Below are 10147 nucleotides of genomic sequence, written 5' to 3'. Positions count from 1 at the left end.
CAAGTAGAAATTAAATTTAATAATCCACACCAAGCATTTTCTATCTTTAGGCCATACAGATGTGGTTTTATTTATGTCGACATGTGTTGGCATAATTAACAGGACCCCATGTCTGTGCTTAATTTAAAGCTAAAACCAAATCGACATTTGTGGCACCCCCTAATGGATTGGAGGATAAGCCAAGACATATGTTCAGTTATATTGATTGGCCTAATGGTCAATGAGCATACATGTCAACAATTGGGGATGGCAAATTTTCATTCCAGTATTATGTTTTATGCACAAGTCATTTAAAACAGGGGTTTTTAACCTTATTGACCTCAGCGGCCAACTTTTACACTACAGAGGGGCCCAGGCCCACTGAAATGTTAACGTTGAATTAGTAATCTTACTCATGTTTTATTCGTATTTGATAATTATATGTAACGTACTTACAGTTTAACAGGATAGCAACGTTGTCAAATGATATGAAACCATGTGTTAATAATAAAGAATATTATCAAGGCTTATGTCAGGCCGATTACCCCAAAAAAAATACTGCAAAATATACTGTAAAAGAGCTGAAAAAACTGATGTTAAACAAGTTTACATACAACTTCTAAAATAAATACAATAATATGTATGGTTATGTTTTTGTGTTTCTTAAATACACTATCAATAACAATTAAATGCAAATGAAAATACATTTTTACCATTTTTAGCATCATTTTTGCGCTGAAGAAACGTCCCGAGGATTTTTACTATTACGCCGGACTTATTCTGCTTGTGTGATATTGTCATTACTGCCACAACTGGGGGATAAAGTGTATTACAACTGAGTGCTGATGCGGTCTTTACGGACCTCAGGTAAGAAACGGCCCAACAATTAACACTAATGTAAAATATCTGTCAAGAGGGAATTTAGACAGTTGCAGAATAAGTCATTTCACAATAGAAGCATAGGGTATGTACCTAAACATTCATACAAATTAAGACAGAAAAAAACATACATTAAGACTTAAGACTAATACAAAATACCATTGTTAATGAGCGTATGCTGATGAAAAGACACAATTGTCAGCTGTGGTCTAGTCTTTTTTTTTTTTTTTTTACTGGTGTGATTTTATTTTGAAGGCCTGACAGGATTCTATGCTATGCTGTTTCCCCACACCCTCCTGTCAAGTTGGTTCAGTCAGTGGCGGTCATGTTTTCAGAACCAATTTATGTCTGTCCTGTTGTGTACCAAATGCGGTGATAACTGTTAATGAATAGATTTGTATGAGACATTTCAAGTCAATCCACATTACAAGAGGTAAGGTGGAGTGCGTTGGCGTTAAAGTGGCCATTTGTAACCCTAACCGGGATGCCTGGAGGGCGCAATCTTTCCAGAGTGTAGTAAGCATTACCGTAATTTTTTTCAGACTCTTTGAACCCTGCTGCACATACATTACTGCGGTCAATTTATAGATTTTTCCAGGCTTGTAAGCTTCACATTCTGCCTATAAATTTAGCTTAGTCACATCAGACCAATGACAGGGCCGAACGGGGCACAGTGGAGCAATCTAAATTGTTCACATGAAATCAAACACACACACACACACACACACACACACACACACACACACACACACACACACTCACACACACGCACACACACACACACACACACACACACACACACGCACACACACACACACACACACACACACACACACAGACAGAGTCATTTCGTCAGGTGTTATGGACTCACCCTCATCATGGCAAAAACACAACATAATCAATCAATCAATCAATGTTTACTTATATAGCCCTAAATCACTAGTGTCTCAAAGGGCTGCACAAACCACAACACAAACCACTACCACATCCTCGGTAGGCCCACATAAGGGCAAGGAAAACTCACACCCAGTGGGACGTCGGTGACAATGATGACTATGAGAACCTTGGAGAGGAGGAAAGCAATGGATGTCGAGCGGGTCTAACATGATACTGTGAAAGTTCAATCCATAACGGATACAACACAGTCGCGAGAGTCCAGTCCAAAGCGGATCCAACACAGCAGCGAGAGTCCCGTTCACAGCGGAGCCAGCAGGAAAACATCCCAAGCGGAGGCGGATCAGCAGCGCAGAGATGTCCCCAGCCGATACACAGGCAAGCAGTACATGGCCACCGGATCGGACCGGACCCCCTCCACAAGGGAGAGTGGGACATTGGAGAAAAAGAAAAGAAACGGCAGATCAACTGGTCTAAAAAGGGAGTCTATTGAAAGGCTAGAGTATACAAATGAGTTTTAAGGTGAGACTTAAATGCTTCTACTGAGGTGGCATCTCGAACTTTTACCGGGAGGGCATTCCAGAGTACTGGAGCTCGAAATGAAAATGCTCTATAGCCCGCAGACCTTTTTGGGGCTTTGGAACATAATGCACACGATGCAGCTTTCAAATTGAAGGAAATCAATCTGGCTGTCGAAAAAGAAAATAGAGGTTTTTTGGGGAACGGAAATCTACTTTCACCAGTAGGTTGGGAAACGTGTGAAAAAGACGGCACAAACTCAGAGGCCAATTTGCCTGGAGATAAAAGTGAAAACAAAGTCTGTGAAAATGTCGGACGGAGCAATTTTGAGTCTTTTCATCTCTTGACACCGAAGAAGTTCAGCGGTTTTAGAGCCGACAAAAACAAACAAAAAGTGTACGCCGTGTTAAATTGGTGAATGAACACAAGCGCCTGTGTTTCAATTGTGCAACTCATATGTGTAAAAAAAATAAATTCTATAGAGCACACGTAAGTTCTTACGCGTGCTCTATAGTTCTGAAATTATGCTTATACGTAAAATGCACATACATGCATTAGCTTTGTGTGTGGTCAGCTCATGATGGCGATTTAGCCAACGTTAGCTATCACTGAGTGTATATGCTATAATGATGACAACATGACTGTCCCTTTATGTGGCACCACACAACGGCATTAGTGGTGGATTACTTTGAAAGTACTAGCATGCCACATGCACATTGTAGATTTTCTGCATATGACGGCTTATTGGGTTTAAAATAGTAAGCATGAAAAAAAAAAAGCACAGCAAAACACAGTCATGTGGTAAAATGCTGACCCTAAGTGCATTAAATTGCACATATAATGCTGACAACAATGGAACTTATTTCATAGTTCTGGACCTAAAATTGTTGCCGACAGGGAAAATTACCCACCAAATAAACACAGTAGTGTCATTAGGCTTGTTTTGTAACAAGTTTCAGCACATTTTGGAACACCCATTGTTAGCTCCAAAACATGTGCGGGCCTACACCACCAGAATACTGGAGGCAATTTCATATTGTGTGGTAAGTGTTTTGGTAGCTTCTTCATCCTGAATCACAATATTTTGGGGCAAGATTTGAAGGAATAATCAATTATGTCTGCCAGATGCATTGTTGCAGATTGTAGCAATAAAACTAAAGAATTCTCCGCCTGCATACATTTCCAAATGATGGGAATGTGATTAAAGTATGGACCTCATATTGACTCAAGCAAAATGGGACTGACCAGCGATTTTGTTCATGACTTTGAACAAGGAAGTGATTAATCAGAGTTTGAATTGAAAAAATGTATAAATGTATGATTCCCGAAATATCAGGAGCAAAGAACAAGTCAAAACCAGCAGGAAAATGCTGCAAAGTTGGATGTCAAATTCAGATTTTTTTGGCGAATCCGATCTTTTTCGTAGCTGTTCACGACCAAAAAAAAAGAGATTTCTAATTTGAATGCAATCTGATCCGCATGCGGACAAAACTGCGGGGTTTACGGAATTTTTGACAAATTCAAAGATTTTGTGCAATCAAAGTCAACATTTTCTGAACCAAATGACTGCGCGTAGAAGATTAAGAAGGAATGGGACAAGTGTTTTGGCTCTCGCAGTTTTACGGGTTATTTTGCTTTGATGTCTGCTTGAAGAGCGTGTCTATGGGCGAATAGTCGGAGACAGGAGTGGTGAAACTTTCACGTGAGTCCCTCAAACATTATTTTCATAGTTTTTTTGCTCCATTGTCAATTATTTATTTTATAATTATCTAATTTGGCGAATAATTGTGACGCTTATTTTCTTTGATGATGTTCTGATTGGAAGTGGGAGGAAGCCGGAGTACCCGGAGGGAACCCACGCATTCACGGGGAGAACATGCAAACTCCACACAGAAAGATCCCGAGCCTGGATTTGAACCCAGGACTGCAGGAACTTCGTATTGTGAGGCAGACGCACTAACCCCTCTGCCACTGTGAATGTTGTCTGTCTATCTGTGTTGGCCCTGCGATGAGGTGGCGACTTGTCCAGGGTGTACCCTGCCTTCCGCCCGATTGTAGCTGAGATAGGCGCCAGCGCCCCCCGCAACCCCAAAAGGGAATAAGCGGTAGAAAATGGATGAATGCCAACTGAGCGCGGGAGCTTTCACATTGATGGCGCAACGCATCCATCCATCCATTTTCTACCGCTTATTCCCTTTCGGGGTCGCTGGCGCCTATCTCAGCTACAATCGGGCGGAAGGCAGGGTACACCCTGGACAAGTCGCCACCTCATCGCAGGGCCAACACAGATAGACAGACAACATTCACACTCACATTCACACACTAGGGCCAATTTAGTGTTGCCAATCAACCTATCCCCAGGTGCATGTCTTTGGAAGTGGGAGGAAGCCGGAGTACCCGGAGGGAACCCACGCATTCACGGGGAGAACATGCAAACTCCACACAGAAAGATCCAGAGCCTGGATTTGAACCCAGGACTGCAGGAACTTCGTATTGTGAGGCAGACGCACTAACCCCTATGCCACCGTGAAGCCCGGCGCAACGCATACACATCCCATTTATATCCACATGCAAAAGAGGCCTGGGTCAGAAAAGAAAAATTTTTAATTGCATTGTTCACACGGACATGAAAAAAAAAAAATCAGACAGAGTTCGCATATCGGTAAAAAAATCGGAATTGATCTGCAGTGTAAACAAGGCCAAGGAGAAAGAGCAGACCCATAACTCGAAAACGAGAGAAAAAATAAAGTAAGGTTAGTGTTTTATTTTGTGTCCTCTGCCATTGAGGTTTTCCTCAAGATGTTCCAGGAAATGCTGAACGATCATGAGGCTATGGTGTCTATGTAGGAAGAGGAATGTCCGGAAATGTCGATTTTGTTTTTGCTTACAATGTTAAATACATCAAATGTCTAGGTGGGGATATGGGCTCCAGTTTTGAAGATGACGTCACACCATGAGGAAAGGGGGCGTTCCAAACACTACTCAAAAACTAATTGATATTATTGGAAATGACTGACCGATTCATTTCTAGGAACAAAAAATACATGAAGACAACTTTTTAGTGACATTTTTGGTCCTGTGGTTCTTTAAAGTCACAGTGTCAAAATGACATAATGTTTATCCATCCATCCATCTTCTTCCGCTTATCCGAGGTCGGGTTACGGGGGCAGCAGCCTAAGCAGGGAAGCCCAGACTTCCCTCTCCCCAGCCACTTCGTTAAGCTCTTCCCGGGGGATCCCGAGGCGTTCCCAGGCCAGCCGGGAGACATAGTCTTCCCAACGTGTCCTGGGTCTTCCCCGTGGCCTCCTACGGGTTGGACGTGCCCTAATCACCTCCCTAGGGAGGCGTTCGGGTGGCATCCTGACCAGATGCCCGAGCCACCTTATCTGGCTCCTTTCGATGTGGAGGAGCAGCGGCTTTACTTTGAGCTCCTTCCGGATGGCAGAGCTTCTCACCCTATCTCTAAGGGAGAGCCCCGCCACCCAGCGGAGGAAACTCATTTCGACCGCTTGTACCCGTGATCTTATCCTTTCGGTCATGACCCAAAGCTCATGACAATAGGTGAGGATGGGAACGTAGATCGACCGGTAAATTGAGAGCTTTGCCTTCCGGCTCAGCTCCTTCTTCACCACAACGGATCAGTACAATGTCCGCATTACTGAAAACGCTGCACCAATCCTCTTGTTGATCTCACGATCCACTCTTCCCTCACTCGTGAACAAGACTCCTAGGTACTCCTCTACTTGGGGCAGGGTCTCCTCCCCAACCCGGAGATGGCACTTCACCCTTTTCCGGGCGAGAACCATGACTTGAACTTGGAGGTGCTGATTCTCATTTCGGTCGCTTCACACTCGGCTGCGAACCGATCCAATGAGAGCTGAAGATCCCGGGCAGATGAAGCCATCAGGACCACATAATCTGCAAAAAGCAGAGACCTAATACCGCGGCCACCAAACCGGAAGACATAATGTTTAGTAATATGTAGTTTTAGAAAAACAGAGAAATATTCAGAGAGGGATTAAGTGAGAACAACAGCAGTGATGATAGTGATATCCTCCCACATTGCTATGTATGCAAAAATTGCTATTGATCATAAAGCGAGGCTCTTTTTAGGCTATTGTGGGTGTATTTTACACTCACACTCAAATTTGTGGAAGTTTACTGACGTGACTGCACACCTCAAAGATGCACAGAAGATAACAGGAGAACTCCAGAAATATCCAAGCATCAGACGTGGGGAAAGGAGAAGAAAAAGAACGAGGGGACGATGTGAGACAGCTCTATAAATAAACCTCCCTGCCTGCAGCCTCTGAGTAGACATGGAGTAGACCAAAGACATCAATGTGACAACCACTCTCTACTTCCTGTCTTGGGTTTGGAGAAAACAAACAAAAAAATCAAATATTACATCTGATTTATCGATTTCCGTAAGGTGCGACATGGGCGACGCGGCAGGAAATTACACGGCTAAGATGATTAATAAATCAAATATGTGCTGCACTTTTCATTCAGGTTCATCCTGACAATGCTGCAAAGACGCCAGCACAAAAAGACTGCGGCTGCAACATGAATTATTCACACTCCCATTTAGACTTTGTATTATTTATACAAAGAGGAAGGTTTTAAGACACTATTTCAGGGAGCACTGGTGTGGACCAGTGGGTGATGGGTGAGGCCTGTGACTGAACTCGCGCAGGTTTGATTGCCTTAGTTGGGAGGGGCCATGATGGATGAGTAGGGTTCAAGGGAGTGGTTATACAGAACAGATATTGAGAATTAATAAAAAATAACATTATAAATAAGAAAAATGCAGCAGTTATACAAAACAAATACAAAACATGCTTAAAATAAGATAATATCCAGTTTGATTTGTATTATTACCTTATTTTATTAATTTGTTTATAAAAATTATTATTTCTAAATGAGATATCAGGAGTACAAAAAATTAACAAAGGAAAGTCACACGTGTTTCAGTACAAATAAATAAAATTAAAACAAAAACATTATAGTTAAACATATTATTCTGCTTATTTTTTTATTCATTTCATATTTTATTAATTCATTTTAAAATGAATTATTATTAAAGGAAATACTAAGAAAAGAAAACATAATCAACTGAGGGGTCACATGTGTTTCAGTACAAGTAAATAAAATAAAAACTGAAAATGCAAATAAAATCCAATAATTGTTTTAATGTTTTTATTGTGTTTTATTTATGTATATTTTATTCATTATTTATTATTTTTAGTATTTATTTTGCAACTTGAATAATGTATTATTTTTTGAACGGCGATATTAAGAATAAAAAAACATTTGAGAGGTCTAAATAAAAACAAAACAATACTAATCAAATCAAACAATCAGTTTATTTTTCATTAATTGTATAGATTAATAATTCATTCAAAACCATTTGTAAAATTATTAATATTTTCAAAGGATATATTACCAAAAAGGACAAGCGGTAGAAAATGGATGGATGGATATTAAGAATAAAACAAATCAAACAATTGTGGGGTCACATGTGCTTCAATATAAAGCAATAAATGAAAAAACAAAAATTTGAATAAATACAAATAATCAGTTTTTTTTAATTAATTCCAATCCATTTATACTTTTGTCATTTTCTCTCCTGAAAATGACAAATGAGAGATGAGGAATACTTTTTTTGTTTCTTAAACAATTGAGGTTTGTTTACATGTGTTTCAGTAAAAAAATAAATATTTCTATAAAAAAGACGAAACCTAATCCTACAAAACATATGTATTTTTTTATTAATACCACAATGTCAGGATCAGAATCAGAATCAGAAAAGATTTTATTGCCATTGTTTGAGACCGGGTTCACAAACCAGGAATTGTACCTGGTGCAATCGTGCAACATAAAAGACATGTAACACTGAATCGAATAACATGAGCTGTAATTGAGCTATCAGATCTTGATTGAGATATCAGATCTTGGTGTATTTAATGTATTTAATAATTTTATTTATTGATGGTTTTAAAGAAAAATCAATATTATCATTTTTATAATGTTCATGTAAATATATCACAAAATGGGCGACAACTCCCATTTAGATTGGTGTGTGTTTTGATTTATGTAAAAAAATAAAATTAAATATTGATTTGAATAGAACTAAATCACCAACAATAAACATTTGTAACTTACTGTATTATATGCACCTGGGGAGAGGCTGATTGGCAACACTAAACAAATTGGCCTTAGTGTGTGAATAAGAGTGTGAAAGTTTTCTGTCTATCTGTGTTGGCCCTGTGATGAGATGGCGACTTGTCCAGGGTTTACATCGCCTTCTGCCCGAATGCAGCTGAGATAAGCTCCAGCACCCACCGCGACCCCGAGAGGGACAAGCGGTAGAAAATGGATGGATATATTATTGAGTAATACTGTATACATTACATATACATTAGCTAAAAGCAGTCTCATACACGAGCAGTGGGGAAAAAAAAAAAAAAGGACACCCCCCGGGCCGCGGGACAAATTATTAAGCGTTGACCGGTCCGCGGATACAAAAAGGTTGGGGACCACTGATTTGGAGCACAAAGGCAATACAATAAAAATGGCCACTTGGGTATCATTCAGGCCGCACATTTAAACCACTATTTTGTATTAGGTTTCAAAGTATGTACTGATCGCGCCATCTAAATCAACTGTTAGGGCACTGCCACAATTGCCCCAAATGAAATTGTTAACATAATACCATTATATTTAGTTAAGAAATGTTTCTTATGGGGCTTCACGGTGGAAGAGGGGTTAGTGCGTCTGCCTCACAACACAAGGTCCTGAGTAGTCTAAGGTTCAATACCGGGTTCGGGATCTTTCTGTGTGGAGTTTGCATGTCCTCCCCGTGAATGCGTGGGTTCCCTCCGGCTTCCTCCCACTTCCAAAGACATGCACCTGGGGATAGGTTGATTGGCAACACTAAATTGGCCCTAGTGTGTGAATCTAAGTGTGAATGTTGTCTGTCTATCTGTGTTGGTCCTACGATGAGTTGGCGACTTGTCCAGGGTGTACACCGCCTTCCGCCCGATTGTAGCTGAGATAGGCACCAGCACCCCCCGCGATCCCAAAGGGAATAAGCGGTAGAAATGGATGGATGGATGTTTCTTATGACAAATGTATCATCATTACTCTCTTTTGATTAGTTGGGAGAAATCCCACTGTTGTGGAGCCTTTTGGTGAGGCTTGCGGTATCCATAGTTTGTCAATTGGGGGGTTAGTTGTTATTTCTTTTTGAAAAGGTGCACCTCATGTGACCCGCTATTTGCTACAGCGCATCCTTCTCCATCACTCTACAAACAGGAGGACAGCACGACTCCAAATGATGATTCATAACTTCAGAAGGTTCGGTGTGATTAAGTGACAAGAGAGTTTAAAATAACCACGCCCGCCCCCTTCGCCTCACTCAGAGTGACGTCACTGATCTCCAAGGCCTAAAGCCGCGCCTTAGTCCCTGGCAAAATTAAACATTTATTCTCAATGACTTCTAATGTGCTATTTATGAGTGGATGAATACAAATGAGATAGCCTGGGAAACAAGATGACGTATGGGTGCAGATGTTCATTTAGCTTGCATCAAAATGTCGTCACAGCAGTGTAATTAATGCGACATGGTCAGGAGGTGATATATTACTCACGTATGGCAGAGTTGGGTGAATCAGGGTGAAGGGTATCTCAGGATTTTTTTAGGGATCTTTCCTAAAATAAAAACAAGTTAAGGGCATTTGAAATCAATTTGTTGACATACAAACGTGCAGGCTTGTGTTGTCTTTGTGGGTGACTCATCATGTATGTGAGCACAGGGGATTCCCCGTGTAAAATAAAAAGAATGTTGTAAGGGTGGAGGGCGGAAGACTTTGGG

This window comes from Nerophis ophidion, linkage group LG18, assembly GCF_033978795.1.
Source record: "Nerophis ophidion isolate RoL-2023_Sa linkage group LG18, RoL_Noph_v1.0, whole genome shotgun sequence".
Taxonomy (NCBI): Eukaryota; Metazoa; Chordata; class Actinopteri; order Syngnathiformes; family Syngnathidae; genus Nerophis; species Nerophis ophidion.
Note: the sequence above shows the minus strand (reverse complement) of the source record.